The sequence below is a fragment of the Pogonomyrmex barbatus genome, unplaced genomic scaffold, assembly GCF_055798465.1.
Source record: "Pogonomyrmex barbatus isolate J1 unplaced genomic scaffold, ASM5579846v1 scaffold10, whole genome shotgun sequence".
NCBI classification, from domain to species: Eukaryota; Metazoa; Arthropoda; class Insecta; order Hymenoptera; family Formicidae; genus Pogonomyrmex; species Pogonomyrmex barbatus.
This window is the reverse complement of record NW_028297099.1, coordinates 1,890,899-1,907,978: the sequence shown is the minus strand read 5'-3', so window position 1 is coordinate 1,907,978 and position 17,080 is coordinate 1,890,899. Positions and strand designations below refer to the sequence as shown.

At 41.8% G+C, this 17,080-nt stretch overlaps 1 protein-coding gene across 10 annotated transcripts in view; it reads right to left on the bottom strand.

The window, feature by feature from the left end:
• The window catches only part of Ten-m (teneurin transmembrane protein Ten-m), a 499,088-nt gene that overhangs the window by 63,973 nt on the left and 418,035 nt on the right, over positions 1 to 17,080 (bottom strand). The window contains exon 3 of one of the 10 annotated variants that reach the window (XM_089085485.1): positions 8,817 to 8,868. The exons of the other annotated variants lie outside the window; for them this stretch is intronic. The gene's annotated coding sequence lies outside the window, so the exon portion shown is untranslated. The remainder of the gene's footprint in view (positions 1 to 8,816; positions 8,869 to 17,080) is intronic. 10 annotated transcript variants of the gene reach the window in all.

Genomic DNA, 17,080 nt, shown 5'->3' with positions numbered 1-17,080 from the left:
GTCTGATGATAACTGAACGGCAAGAGAATGACCCCCACGGCCGATTATTGGATCCTTCTTTGACCGCAGACTTTACCCTCTCGAGGAAATATGCTCGTATCAGCACGCACGGGCTCTCTTATTGACCGTATCCTTCTTTCTTTCCGTCTTCCGTCATGATGGCTCTCGGTGGACAGCTCGTAATACCTTTATATGGTGCGAGTAAGCGTCTGACGACGACACAATGAGAAGAATCGAGTATTGATGCCGCCTAATCTTTTATCGGCTATTGCAGACGGGATGTAGCGTCGTTTTAGATATACGACAAATTCTAGAATTTGGAAGATGTTGCGTTAAAAAGAAATTCAATTCGTTTCCTTTCTTAGTAACACTTGAAAAAGTTCTAAATTAAAATTCTAGTGCGTAAAATAAATAGTTACAGTATTAATGTAATCTTCCTCTAAAGAAAAGTTCCTTTCAACCTAAAATTATACTGGAATTACTGGAATTATTTAGATATTAATTCACTTATAATAGAAAGCATGATATTTTTGGTCCAGAAGAAAATATTTTTACAGTGTAGACACGGATTCGATTTATTCGGCGGAAAGTAAGATCTAGGAAGATGCAATTATTTTACGAAAAAAAAAAAAAACACGATTGATGGATTACGCTGATGTTCGCGTCTTGAAAAGATTCGATTAAGGGTCTGATTGCTATCCGAAAAACCTCAAAGAGTTTCTTCAGTTGAATCGGTGTAATATCGTTCGGCGCGTTCGGAGCGGAGTGTTACTCTCTCTCTCTCTCTCTCTCTCTCTCGAAAAGGGTTCGTTCATTTCTTTTATCGGGCTTGAGAGCAGTTAGATTGCCAGGACAAGCGATTTCGAGGAGCAATTCCCGATTGAGGGGGGAGGAGGGAGAGGGAATAGGGAGGGTGGGAACGGGTGGTGACTCTTCGGTTAGGAATTTCGAAGGGTGTCTAATTGCTTCAAAACTTGTCACGCGGCTTCGATCCCGCGATGCTCAGCTGGAGTCCTGCATGATTAATGGAACTCTCAAAAAAGGACGCACTTATCTCGATCCCTTCTATGAACCAAAGAAGCCTGCCTCCGTAATGCGTTTTCCCGGTGATCTAGATCGACCGTCTGTCATACGATGACACGAGCGCGAGACGGGTCGAATCATGTATAAGGCTTCTCAAACGAATCTTCCGAATATGTCATTAGCTTCTGTCTGTCAGAACGTGCCCGTCTCCACGGTCACAGATAATTATAAAATGGATTCTCTCCTGTTGGTTTTGAGCGATAAGTATTTTCGCGTCGATTACGACCGTTAACGATCAATCATTATTTTCGAAGCTTTTCAAGTTAAGTGTAATTGATAGCTTCTCCTGTTATATACCCCGTGACCTAAATCCACCTAAATCAACTTTTTCTTTATAGCTTTATTAACGAATTCAAAATATACCTCTTTAGAGAAACTTCCTTCTTCACATTCCAACATTGAATAATTTTATTTTACTCGTTTACTTTACAAGTTTTTTTTTAAATAATTTTTTATAAAATTATAAATAAAAGTTATATATATATAACTTTTATTTATAATTTTATAAAAAAAATATAAATATAATTTTATATTATAAAAATATAATTTTATAGAAAATTATTATTTAATTAGATGAATATATATATATATATATATATATATATATATATATAGATACCACTTTTCGTTGAATTCATCTAATTAAATAAAACATATTATCTGCAATTCAATTGGCAGAGAAAGAAAAGTTAAATATGTTTCATAGCTCGTCATTCCAACGACAAGCAATAAATAACGCGATGGAAAAAGCGATATATTCGACATGTTTTAATAATTCATTCTTGAACTTGGGTACTTTTGTACACCGAGCCCATGTCAATACTCAGTGATACGATCGATGTGGTTTTATCGAAAAACACGACCACCTGACTACTCGCTTCGAGTGATCGTGGCTCCTTTTTTTCTCATTTGCTAACAACTATGATACCTGTTATTTTCTTTTTAATATCAAATAGCAAGAAACTCCGATACACAAAGACCAATGAATTGCTGAATTCTTTCCGTTGTTCTTTCAATATGCGATGCACGTTAGAAATAAACGTTTGATTCGATAATGTTTGACCATCATATATTCAAGATAGTTTTATCTTAAAAAAAAATTTAAATAACAAATACTTGATTTGCACTTATCTCTATTTTTTTCATTCCGCACTTCATCCATCTTTATAACACAAATAAATAACGTTAAAGAAAATGTTTTACTTGGTTTAATTGCTTACTCAATATAGGCACTAAAAGAATTTGTACCGTTTCAAGACATGATACGAACAGACATCTGCCACGTTTGAACCGGAACGTTGCCCCGCATGAACGACGCAAATGTGTTTGTCATATTTTCAGGCACTCAAGCGTCGTCGCGGTGCTCCAAGGAATTAGGGGAGCGCTTATTCAAACACGCGCGGTTAAAAGTGTCCGCGTTCTCCCCTCTCGTACGTATTATCTCGGCACGTCTATTGGCAGCTTTGTACATGCCGCTGATGAGTTACACCATGCCGTTCCACGAGGAGGAGCGGGACGTGCATGTCCCTTCTAGCCGAAGAAAGAAGCGCCGTGGCATGCTTACGGGAACGCAGTTGCGCGTGAAAAATTCTCGGTCGTGTCGATGTATCGGAGTCAAATTGTATGGGGGAGCTCATAGTTCTACGACTGTTGCGCAAACACGCTTGTGACTTTGTAAGTAAAAAGCTTTATTGTGATTTTTTTTTTTTTTTTCTAAAGGAATTAATTTGTAACGTAAATCAAAGTTAAATGAAAAATTTTAGTTGCTTTTTATCACCTTTATTTTTTCAAATGGGAATTATTTACATCGAAATCGTTCATTTTGCGTAATCTTAAGCAAGATTTAAAGATCGAGATTAGATTATCAAAAATTTACGACAGTTGAAAAAGTGTTTCCCACAACTATTTCGAATTAAATTACACGTCTATTGTCGATAGATGACAACGGGAGGGTTAAATAGAATGCCGTCGTGCGAAGTATTCCGTATTACTATTCCGCTCCCTATTCCGCCGTGCGTCTTTCACCGAGTGCCGCCAAGATAGATGCTGCGCGCCCGCGTGATTTCAACTATCTAAACGGATATCGGGAAGTACGCGCGTCTGTTCACGCGCGTGTGCACCCCGACGTGCGTGACGTGCGTGCACCAACGGCGTTATCCGCGCACAAAAGGCGATGCATTAACACATACACGCGCATCGCCGAGCGATATTGAGATGTGCTAAGGCAAGATGAAGGATCAGACGGAACTGCGTTCAACAGGGACAGGTAGGGTTAGCAAACATTGAGACTATATCGACATTGAAATCGGAATGCCGGCGGCCTTCTCTCCTAGAGGGTAGAAGGGCAATTTTGGAGATATGTAAGACAGATACGGAACGCGAGATGCGGAACTACGGAAGACGCTCGCGAACATCTGCGCAATCTGCCTCGCACACTGAGCATATTAATTACTAATTAATATTAATATTGCCGATCGCCGTTGTTACGTGCCATTTATAAAAGAACGTTATAATAAGACATCGATATGATGTAAGAATATCCACCCAAGGATAATCGTGTCCCGAATAGAAATGCTTTGTTTCGTAGAGCCGACTGCAGCAGATAAACTATCTCAAACGCGCGAATAGCTGTTTAGGGCGGTAAGAGAAATTCCTGACACGTAGCCGAGAGTATAGTGGATGGCATAAGAGTAACAGCGTAACGGAGTATCGAGGGTCGTGATGTAGGGGATTAGCTATTTCTCCAAGTGCGTCTGTGTAATGTCTCTGGGGTATCGTATTGGCTCGCGATACCAATCGTCCGAGCCATCGATCACCTTTCTTCCGTGGAAACGGAATCTCTCTTTCGATTTCTCGGTGGTTACGGGACGTTCATATCTCACGATATATACATGTGTGTGTGTGTGTGTGTGTGCGCGCGCGCGCGCGCGCGCGTGTGTGTGTGTGTGTGTGTAGTGACCGGAGGCGTTTTATTCTTCTCGTTTATAACTCGTCTAAAGTTAGTTAGCTTTAAATTTTAAAGTTTGGTCCGATTCGCTATATATTTTTGATTTTAATTTTAGAATACGAGAGGAATAAAATAAACCGTACGCTGTTAAACCGTTTTGTTTAAACCGAACGAAAGTAATAAAAGTGACGTGATGAAAAAGTAATAGGAAATAGAAAAAGGACGAGTCTATTTATATTAAAATTATTCGAAATATCGCGTTGTTTGGTCAGATAACTTTCCGACGTAACGTCGCGACGTTAACGCGCGAGATCGTGCATACAGCGTTTTCTTCCTCGCATGTGTTCAGAGCCCATCTGGAACTGTTTGTGTTGGGAAGTGTCTTGTTTCGGGTGTTTCATCTGGGCGCTGCTGGATCGAGGATCACGCCCAAATTCCGTGGAACGTATAACTCATACGTAACTCGAGTACACGTCGTGACTCATGACGCGCGGTCATTCCGCGTTTTCCGTAATATCGCTGTCTTTTAACACGTCGCTTTTCGTCCTCACGAGCGATACGATATAATTCTGAGAAAAAACGTGAGCTCCATCGTGAGATTAGCCAGCCAACTCAGTTCTTTTTTTTTTTTTTTTTTGACGAACCAACGAGTCTGATTAAAATAGCGCCGCGTTCGCCGTTGGGACGAACGGACGTACGAAACGGAATTAACCTAATTAATTTCCAAATGGAGTACCTTAGTACTTACGCCATAGTACTCAGCACTCTTGGCATTATGAATTCTATTTTATCAAACTTGCGCTTCCTGCATTCAAAAATTATGTTAGATGATTCGGACGTTAATAAGGAAACCTCTCGAGTGTCGAAAGTGGAACAATTCAGGATTTTTTTTCAGCTCAGTTCTCTAAAAATTCATCTCTTTCCTCTCTCGGAGTTGAAACGTGTCGAGTATCATTAGATTCTATCTGGATTTAGCATGCGCTATCGATGAATCTGTTTCGAGATGCGATTGTTCCTCGTCACATAGCAGTTCTTGTGTCGGCTCTAAACCTATTTATTCTTCTTTTGCCGCTTGGACGTATCGATTTTGCACACGCCGCATATAGACCGCAACTGGACCGCCATTGGAATTATTTAGAGCAAACAGATGAGAGATTTCGCGGTCTCAGGGTGTCTACGTCTGTCGCGTATATTCGTGAGCTACCTAAAAGACGACCGAATCGTTTCATTCTCGGCGCGCGCATTGTCCTCCTCGCGAGAGAGATTTGCATTTTGGTCCCGAACAATCCTGACCGAAAGTCTACGATGAGCACAAAGCCCGTTTGCGCGGTCTTTTCTGGACGCCAGACACCCAGCATCCCCACTGGGTGACCGGTTTCTTTTTATCTTTATGGAAGGATCTCGAGCGACTGACTAGTGAAAAGGACATCGGGCGTCCCGTCGTCAGCAAGGATATTTGGATTACGGCTCGGCGATCCTCATTTCTTCTTCGTCGGGGACAATTAGCCCCTTTTAGCCTTTTAACATGATACCATTGGTACGGAGAATGGGCCCGAAGGACCCATTGGGATAGATATTTACCTGAGTCATGGAAAATTGGAAAAACAAACAGGTTATACGAGAATCTGTAGACCGGACTACGCGAAGAATTGAATCGTCATTGACTAATAGACCTGAGCCACGGTGATTTCAGGTGTCTATAAGAAACGGTAGTAGGTTAATCTTGAGATTATTCGTATCGTTTTATTTATGTTTGTTTGCTTTAAACTTGTGAGCAGTCATTATTCGTTAAAATCCAACTGACTGTCTTATCTTATCCTATTTTATCCTATTTTATTCTATTTTATCTGTCTTACCTTTATTTGGATAAGATTTTGACTTCTGATTGATAAAAAATTGAGGGAATAGATATTTTCATAAAATATGGAATAGAATTTCAGTTGAACGTTTCGGTCATTGCTACCTGAACTTTTTATCTACGTGTCAAAAATCATAAAAAATCTTTTCTATCTTTAGAAGGTTTTCTTGAGGTTCCATGGGATTTAATTCCACATAATATGAAGAGAAACGATCATCAAGAAAGCTATTATAAATATTGGGCTTCAAGTTTTCGAAAAAAAAAAAAAAAAAAAAAAAAAAAAATCTGTTTGAAGAACCGAGGCTTTAGCACCGTGTGACATTAGTGGAGATTCAACGGTTGGATAGATCCTGCGGATGCCATTTGTCTCGAATGCCGGAAAATTGGTTTCATAAACATAGGGTTCCGTGGAGGGCGTTCTGCACCGGTCGTCTTTCATAACGATCTTTCAATAGTATGCGGCCGTCGGACGGCTGCATAAACATAAGAGTTTTTCCGCTTGACATGATGACAAAGTGCGAATAGACAAGCCGTTTAAAAACTAGTGGGACTATGCTAAGCTTTAAGAAATAAGGCCGTGCTCAAGATCGTGGCGGTCTAATAGCGGAGATGTGCCTTTTCATCCTTCTTCACCGATACTTATGTTTTCCACCGAGATAATCCACCATCCTAAATCTCTCCTCGATCTCGCGGAATAATAAAATTACAAAGATGACCGAGCAATCTCGTTCGCGCGTATCGAAAAACTATCCTACTCGCAATTCAATCGAAGAATTCTAATCGCGCCGAGTATCTCGGAGCCTCGAGTTTTCTACAGCTCAAGAAATCGATTTCTGCGATCGACGCGTGCAAGCGTATAAACGCGAATTTTATATATGGTACGCTTTTATGACACCAATTTATCCCGCATGCGAGAATTCTTCTAGCGAATATTTCATTCCATCGCTATTCGCAAAATGTAAGAAATTTACATAATGATGAAACTGTATCGTAAATATTAATCGTTAGGCGCCACATCATCGACTCATGATGAGTGGACGTAATAAATAAGTTTATTAGGACTTTAATTAATTAATGTTGCCCGGCACAATGTTAAAAATTATATTAAGATTCTTCGCCGACATCTGGACCGCCGAGAAACGCGTCCGGCTTGCATTAACGCGCGATATTAATATAAATGCGCTTTGCCTAAGTAGGAGAGCTTCTAGTGCACAATGCGTGGGATGAATCTCGTGAGAAAGGATACCGTCCGTGGTATAGAACCGGTTTCGCAATTATCCTTAGAGCTTTCTAACCGCTAAGTGATTTTTAATTCGTCAGATAGTCTCGTTTCAACGAATGCCCGGCTCGCCGTAATAATTTTTCGCGCGATAATTTTTCATAAAACCGCGACGTTTCTCGAGATTGTTCTCGCGTGCGCGTGCATTTTATCCGCGCGCTGTAATAATACGTTTTCTCAACGATATAGCCGATTATCCGCATTATCCTTACCGTGGTACTTCGTGATTGCGCGCGTATCACATTTCGTTCTGCCGATGAGACTTGTCTTCTGTGCAAATGCGTCTCACGATCGTGTATCGAGATAAATGATACTTACCACACTCAATAATCCTCGCGAAACTGTAATTTACGCGCAATTCTTTCGATAATGCGAGATATCTACAGTCACAAATCACAAATCGATAATCATAATCATTTGTGAAATCTGCGCTCTATTATATCTGCGATATTGTGAGAGAAGTGCCTATCCATTAGCGCGTCGAAATAATTGCCACAGATTTCATTTTTTCCAACATGGTATTAATATATTTCCTATTTTTCTTCTTGAATTTGAATATATTCTCTCAATTTTACAATTCTGTAATATAGTCAGAGTAGTTATCTCTATGCCACAATATAAGTAGAAAAAAATTTTTTTTAAATTAAATATAATTAAAATAAATAAATAAAATTAAATTATAAATATAATTAAATATAATTACAAAATTAAATATAAATATTTAAAATAATAGTCTCTCTTCCTTTCTCGAACAGAAGGCGTCTCTCATTTGTTTTCATATTTTTCAACACTCGTTCTAGTTCTAATTCAAAACTCGTTAACTCGGGGGGGGATACAGGAAATTCGTGCTACGCTTGTTCTCCGAAAGGTCTACGATAGTAACGGAAGCTTAGTGGAGTAAGGATGTAAGGGATTGAACCATAACGATTTCTAGCCCTCGGAAGATCCCTGATCGGCGGGTTAACCGTATGCCGTGAATACCAACAGTCGATCCCATTCGCGGTGGAAATCACCGCCCCTTATGAAGTCAATTTGTAAACAAGCAGAACGAGCCCGGGTTCCTGCGAGATGGGTCGCCGATGGAATTGGGGACAGATGTCGCGGGACAGGTTGTAGGCCCGACAGGATTTTCGTCCTTCGAGATTGCGTGAGCGCCACGTTCGCTCTCTCCGGTTTTATCCGTATCGCCTTCCGTATGTCATGACAGGTATAGGGTTGAAAAACCATTCTTCTATAGTATTTTTTACGTATATTCTCGTATATTGAGGATCCTTCCGTTCCGCAGGCCAGATTTTTTACGGTTCCCTTTTAATTCGGAATATCCGTCCTTTCTCTCCTTAAACAGAGAGATTAATTATGCTGCCACGAGTTTCTCATTTTTCGTTTCCCCGTTTCTAAACGATGATGCCGTCCAACGCGATTCATTACGACTACGACGAAGAGCTAGTTCGGATTGCTATGTATGATTTAATCTGTGAAATCTGTATTTTTCATAAAGTTTTAATATCAGGGACAAATTGAGGGGGGGAAACTTTTTATAAAATGAGAGTCGTGCCTTTCTTTTCTCGAGGGATTATTCTGTCAACCGCCAACTCATTTCAGTGTTAATTATTAAGAGTAATTAATTTCTTATCTAACTAAGCACTTACGAAATATGTCGATTATACGCTCGCTTTGCCTCTAAAAGAGCGATGTACATACCTGAAACAAAAGAAAAAAGATCGATTAGAATAATTAATGTAGTTAACAAAATAAATTCAAGTAAAATAATGATTAATGAAAATAAGGATATTATTCTGTATTTCTGTATACTTTTTGAGATTGTTCGATGATTCTCAAGCATTTTCATGTTCTAAGATGATTATGAGATAATATTTACAATTACAATTTTATATTATCGATAACTAATGATAAAAGAGAATTTACATCCTCCAAATTTAGTGTAACACGGCACTCTATATTCAATAATTATGCTATTTCACCATAATAAGCCGAATGCAATAAAGCCCAAACAACGATTAATTAAATACGACGGACTAATTCTCCGCCAACAAACGCATATACGCGTACAATAATATTATATAAAATCAAGTTCGCGTTACGGTAGAACAGGCAGAGAAATAGAAACTGTTTAAAATAAATTATTGTTAAATGCGCATGTAGTCATATATCGAGGCAATAATAATTAACTACTATATTTTACACACGTACACGCACTTGCAAGGAATTATGATAAAAAGGCAGATATCGCGGCGCTCAGTTTGTTAACGGACCAAATCGTGACGGTGATTTATATTTTAATCGAGTGCTGTCCATCAAACTGCGTCGACTTCCATTTCGCTTCTTTTAATTCACTTCGTAATTAAGCGCCCGCGCCCGCGCGCCATGTTTCCGCGCATTTAAAACTTTACGGCGACTGAAATGGCGAAGTTCGGAATGGCGCGCTGCACGCTACCCTTCTATCTTGGGCATCATTAAATTTAAGGGTATTTAAGGGGCGATGCATGTTCAGGCGGGAAACTTTAAACTTTCTTTTTCTTCGCGGATGACTTACGCCACCCCCGGCGGTGTCACCATCAATCTTTGGGGCGAGTGAATGGCGCGAATATGGGGGTATACGGAGTGCTATAGCTCCTCTCGGTTCACCCTACCGAATAGTTGCCCGAGGTACCCTCGACTCGCGCAAGGTGACGTGTGTATGCACACTCTTGTGTACCCGATACGCTCTAGATTAAAACACACCCTCGGTAATATCAACTCGACTCTCGGCCGTTACCGGTTATTACGTTCCGCGAGGGACATTCCGTCGACTAAATAAAAAATATCCAAGCTGATGCACAGCGAGTGTACGGGAGGTGACGCGATCTCAAGATCGGGCACGAGAGAAGGGCACGTCGGAAGGGAGAAACATCAATTGATTACTCACACTGTGGCGCGTGTGATGGAAATGGTGGATTAGAAGCACGGATTTAGGACGTTGTAAAATTTTATCCATTTTTTTAATACGACGAATACAAAGAAATGCACAGCGATTATCACATATAAAAATAAAACATTCATTTCGATATGTTTTATATATATATCGTTTCTCGAGAGGCGATCATGGGGCATCATTAATTTGTCGGCAAATTTAATTTTAACCGAATGCACGAAGCGCGTCGGGCAAAACGCAAACGTTTTCTTAATCGATCGCTTCAATCGAGCGTAAATTTCGCACGGTCTACGGTTTCGGCCTGGTAGTCACGTCGATATTAATGATCGGCCCTGGTATTGCAAATACTCGGTCCTTCCACTATCTCCCCAGGCGGCGGCGGGGGTTCCGGAGTTACAACTCCATGTAATTATCTGCAGGCAGGGTGAATGTTAATGGGAAGAAGAAAGACGGGTTGAAGGCGCGCGGGTGAAGGCCGGATCATCCGTCGGCAAAATACCACCTCCTCCTAGCCTGACTTGACCTTAGAAGAGAGCAGCCAGTCAAGAACCTTCTTCTCCCTGCCTCCTCATCTCGCGCGCCGCAACGCCGCGCGTCTCCTTCTCGTAAGAGCGTTTCTCTTAGCCTCCCACGCGCGGCCAAGCGAGCGATCCCAACTTCGGCGATTGCCGTGGCACAATGCACCTGCACGTGCATCGTACCGCGAACTTTGAGAGCATCTCACGGCGCGGCCGTGTAGCAGGTGACTGCCGGCACGTACATAAGTTATTCGCATTGAAATACCTCTCTTGGAAACGGTCTTGAAAGAATAATGAGCGCCTCCATTGAGGAGGGGGATTAAAGTGACCTGGGTCGGTTATGTATCTGCATATATGGTGGAATTGAATTCACCCTGGGATACAGCCTGGTCCCGAGCGAGGAAATTACAAATTTTTCCGCGTACGTGTTAGAATCCGAGGGAATCATCATTCCCTCGATGCGTTACGTTATGCATCCAAATCGCGACTTTTTTTTTTTTTTTACGTTAACAGACATGATATTTCTATATATCGTACGCTTTGCCATTGCTTTGCCATCGAACTACACGAGTTTCCAACGAACTTTTGGGAAATCGTATTCTTTATATTATACCAATAAGTTACATTCATGTAACAGAGTAATTTAGCTAAATGATTAATTGTCACGCGTTTAACGCATATAAAACTTTTGTCATTTATATAATACATCAGTCAAGGTCAGTTAGATGTCTCTTTTGGGATCGTACAAAGATTAATGGATGTCTTCTATCATGATGAATAGTTTTGGAGCAACATCTAAAATGGCGATAAACTATTCGTGGAAACTTAAACGACGTTTCGAGATTCAAAGATGAAACACATCCATCCATGATCCATGATCCACGATCGGAATTCGCTCAGGTACGTCACCATCTCTACTTTTTCTCCCTTTTTTTCTTCGTATAGGTTGTTTAACAAAATTGAGCCTCCCACGAATTCCTCGAGCCTCCGGCGACTGTCATTACCGGGCAGGTAGGATGAACGAGACCACGGCAAATTATCATGATCGTTTGGCGGCATGCTAGCAGCACGATCGATTTGCGAAGCACATTCGCGCTTCACATGATGTATTCCCCCCCGGACACTGCGGCGGGAAGAAAATTGCCCCAAGAATGCCCCCGTGAGTATCGCTCATCGTCTACACGATTTTTTTCAGCTTCCGACCATGATTCATCGCCATTCACCTTACGATTACGAGATGCCGCGGACATTTCCTCGAGAGGATCGTCATCGCGCCCAACTGGAAACAGGATGCTTTCCTCGCTCGCCCCGATCAGCCAGGAATATTATTCCGAGTGCCGATGACATGGTGTCGGGCGGGCGCATGACTGGCAATCGCATGTCGTCCCGTAAACACCGTTTCCCCCGCGGAAAGTTCTGCAGAAGACAGCGGTCTAGCCGGGCGCGTTTAAAGTCTGGTTATAACAGCCGGGTGAATTAATGGAAATGCACGTCCGGCGGAATCGACCGATAGACGTATGAGAAAGACCCCGAGGGCTCGGCCCCGGATTGATAAAGGCTGCTTTTAACCCTTAACTGGTATTTCCCAGTACGTCTTAACGATGATATATGACGTGACAGGATCACGCCTGACCTTGATGGCCGAGCAACGAGGATAAATGGAGCCGTATACTATTTGGCGGCGTGCCGATGCTCTCTCTCTCTTTTTGAATAATGACCGAAAGATGGAGTGTCTTTCGATGGCGATCGTTAGATTATAAATGTGATATATATATGCGAGATTCGCGCGATCGGAGATGCGGAGAAGAGAGATAAAAAAGCGAGTTTTCTTACCTGAACGACACATAAGTTCCAAAGCCATTTGCACAAGATTATAACCTCTTAGATGCTCGTCTTTCGACAGGCGGGATTTACATACGCCGAAAAAACGCGGGATCAAATAATTGTCGATAGATTGCCAAGATAGATAGACATCTGCGTATTCAACAGGTGCCGTGGTAAGTACGAGTTGCCCTTTTTTTTTTTTTTTTTTTTTTTTTTTATTATTCACTTTTGCTCGTTTGCCGTCGTCTGTATCATCCTTCGTTGTCACAATACGAAACACGGGGGCGCGGTAGAGACGGGAAGGGAATTACAAGATCTTGCCTGGCAAATATTTGCACGATAAACCGCAAGAAATGTCATTCCTGAGGAATCGCGAGTAATTGCATTGCGGAGCACATCGAGGAACGACTCGTTCTACACCGGCAGCTAGCTCGAGACTGCACAACCGATTGGGTGCGAAGAGTCGTCTCCGTAGTCCAGGACGGGACCACACACGAGGGGGTCCATTGTTTCTGTTCAGGCTAGAATCGCTCGGCAACGTACGCAAGGCTCGTCAATACGACTCGTTGAGATACGCTCGTACTCCGTACGGCATGTCGTCGAATTAACGTCGATTAGTATGCTCGTTAGGCGAATGCTGAATCGCGACGGTTCACGACTGGAGGCTGATTGAAATTTGCATTCGGCGTCTTCTTCTGTTGGTGAGTAGAATAGATGGTGGTATGAAAAAGGACTTTATTCCTCTATGGAATACTATGGCGTTGCTGTTGTAACTTATGTATCGTAAAAAAAAAAAAAATTTCTTCGTCACACTGGAACAATCGTGATTTTGTTCAATTTTAATAAAATTGTCAATTATAAATAATCAGAGATGTTATTATTGCTTTAACTCTATAAAACTCTTAGTTAAATTGCGAAAGGTGGAAATTTATGATACTCGAACGAGATGAATTATATTTTTGTATTTCATTGAATAAAAAAAAAAATGAGTAATGCCTGTTGCGTACGTCTTATGATGCGTCATTACGAAAGTCCATATGTAGTGGAGAGACCTGAATACAATGAGGATAATTTCAGAAGGAGAGGAATCCGTTTAGTTACGGTGGATGAGTGTCCCTTCGGTGAAGAAAGGTACCACGCGAGGAGGGACATCGCGTTTTATCCACGGGTAGGCATTTTGACGGATTTAACGGCCCCATTTCCATTCTTCGAAGGTCTTTTTACCGCGCGGTATATACCGATCTACTCTCGCGTAATCGGTTTTGCGAGGCATTGCGTGGCATCTGCCCGCGAGATTAGTACACGCGATCGAAGCTTTCAGCCTTCTGAAAAATTTATGAGCTGCGCTGGGTGCAAAACGAGAGAGAGAAAGCCGTGTGATCAATAAGTATCGGAATGCGTCGATTTATAGGACGCATTCTATCGCGCTGACTATCGGGGTGACAGTTTTAAGCGTTTAACTTCGGAGTGCGGTGAAATTGCAGATTCTCTTTAGAAATCCCGCAATTAAAAAAAAAAATATATATATATTTTTTTTATCGGTTTTTCCGATAAATCCAATTAACGTTTCTCTCGTATTACCACGTATAGATGCAAATGTATCTATACAAAATTAAATATTTATATCATCATTTTTTAACGGAGCGGTTAAAATATAACTGGTCTTCTTCACCAGAGAAATCTTTTTATTGCGTTGCAACAATGACGAGGGTCAAAAAGATGCAAACTTCTGATGGAAAAAGATCAGCAGCCGTCGTACATCCGTTGGCATTCAGTAACTGCTGGTAGCCATTGACGTCCCGTGAAACGTGATGGAAAGGATGTAAAACTGAGGACGAGGGAAAAGGGTAAAAATCGTTTCGATCTCTCTCGTCGTCGACCTTGCACACGATTTTCCACGTAGCGAAGCATAGATAGAACGGCTGCATCGTCCCGAAATAAAAGACTGCATTACTCAATCCTTTCGACGCTACCACCCGCCGTCGTTCCTTCTCAGGAGTGAACAAAAAAAAAAAAATATCTCGACTTCCTCTTCTTCCTCGGCTGAACGAAAATCGTGAAGCAACTTTGGCTCCACGCTCCATTTACCGAGTCGTTTCCGTAAATAGCTAATGGCCGGAGTATGCTGCCTCCAACGTGGTATCGTGTTTCTCGAAAGGCGAGCTTGAACTAACTGACTCTCTCTTTCTCCCTCCCACTTTGTTGCTCTACGTCTTATATACGTATTTTCCGTTTGTTTTCCTTCGCCTTGCATCGTCGTGCGGTTTCGCAACGACGACTATTAAACGCGTTCAGGAACATTACGCCGTTCCATAACTCAGCGTTTCCCTAAATCCTTTACTACTTTTCACTTTACAACGCGAATTCGGAACGAAGAAATGTGTTAAGCATTAACTGCATTCAGGCATGCTCGGGTGATTTGGAGAAAATTGTTTCGGTTTTTATTCCGTGAATGGAAGATCTTTGTGGAAGAATTTATTCAAAGATCTCGTTCGAGTTACATATCATAATTATTTTTACAATTTATAACTTTTTACATCTCATTTTTATTTGCACTCTAGCACTCTAAAGGTGTGTGCGGTAACAAAATATTTCATAAGGGACAAACCGAGATGATAAAAAGGACGGAGAGCTTTCTCATCGTTATTTTCTCAATGACCATTGGATGGATCTCTTTCGCGAATTCGAGCACCTTAAGACCCGTATCGTCTTAAGGATGCAGGAGCGAAGGGCTCGGTGAGGTCATCCGAAACTGCCAGCTGCTCGTACCCGGAGACAGCTACGAAGGAAGACAAGAGTATACGGGAGCAGCGAGGGGATGGTTATCGGAGAGCTGGTATGGCAGAATTATAAAAGGAAAGAAAGGAAAACAATGCGCGAATCTCGCAATAAGATGCAACCGGAGATAAGTCTCGGCACCCCCGAAGAGGTCGGTCTGGTTCAAAAGCGAGTTATTATTACCAATGGCGCGGCTCTTTCGTACCAGGTGCTCCACCGAGATCAAAGAGAAAACGGTGACTGTGAGTTCCACAAGCTCGAAAACGTGTTACTCTTTTAGCAAGAAGGAGGGTGAGAGGGAGGGGAAGGCTATCGACGCTAATGGCATCGACATTTCGCGAGCGGACGGGTGTCTGCCAGGACGGTTCGATCGACAAGGATTCTGACAGATCTAACGCGCAATACGCGTGTCCTCCTTTGTGCTCCGAAATTGGAACATCGCGTTCTGGTCAGGGCATCGGAGCGAGAAACAGATACACCTATATCCACTTCGACAGCTGACCCGTTCTCACCTCCGACGCATTTTATCGCCGCGCGTTAAAACAATCCTCCTCCCCCCTCTCCCCCTTCCTCAATACCGATGATGGACGGAATGGGAACGATCGCGTTCAGATTGATCGCGGAATTTAATCGATTATTCTACATGGATTGAAGAGGGTGGTGCACTTTTGCACCACCGATTCGGTTAAATGATCTTTCTTAATGCAATTTTGCAATCTACTTTTTCACTGTATATTGTCACGTATGTATGTTCTGTCAAATTGTTAATATTTTTATGTGTGTTCAAATCGTTAATATCTTTATGTACTTAAAATTGAGAAAAACATAATAAAAAACTCGAAATATTAAAAATCTCAATTTTTCTCTATAATTTTTCTTATTTATGTATTTTTATATATACAAAAAAAATATAAAATTAGTATATTTGTTTAGCAAATTATCTTCTTCATGGGTGACAACACGTTATTTCATCGCGTTCGTCAGTTTTGTGTATGACTACGCATCACAGATCAAGAACAACCGAGTTATTCACGGATTATCTATAAATGACTAATTTTGATAATAGAAATTAATTAAAGACGAATATAACGGATATAACGATTACGCCCATTGTTTGGGGCCTGGATTGATTTCGCGGTCCTATTACGTTTTACTGGTGGCCCTTGCGCTCTAATTGCGCGATATTCGCGGATCGAATGCGAATTCAATGGAGTTCACTCTGCGAGTCTATTACATCGCATCGAGAGATCAAACGTTCGCGCACACGATCAGGGATAGAGTTGCAGTTGCCGCGCCGAGGCCACAATTTCATCGAAAACTTCGCGACCTACATACATAAAACCACTTTGCGCACCGATGGCACAAAGGACGTGGCGGCTCATTCATTTTGAGTTCGCGCGGTAGTATATCGATGTCGCCGGCCTTAGCGTTGCTTTGCCCTGGCGATACATTTAAAAAGCTCGCGGGAGTTCGTGCCGCGGAATTTTTCGTTAAAACAAAAGAAACGCACACGGTGAGAGGTGTGCGAGATGAAGGGAAAAAGAGAATGAGAGAGAGCGGAAGGGAAAAAAAGAATGCTGGAAAGCTTCGAAAGCTAATATGCACGCATGGTGAGGGTGAGTCTAAAATGATAATGGATAACTCGAAGGTATGGCCCCATGAGGGCGCAAAAATAGTTCATTCGCGATATTTCATGGCGGCAGCTCGTTTGGCAGGAGGAAAAAGACTGGGAAACACATCGAAGAGCACATATAGGGAGGACAATGTCGTTTGGGGAGAAAGAGAAAGAGAGAGGAAGGCGCAGGACAGCTCTCTACCGGAGTTTAATATTGTATATCGCGCCAGAGAAGACGAGGCGTGC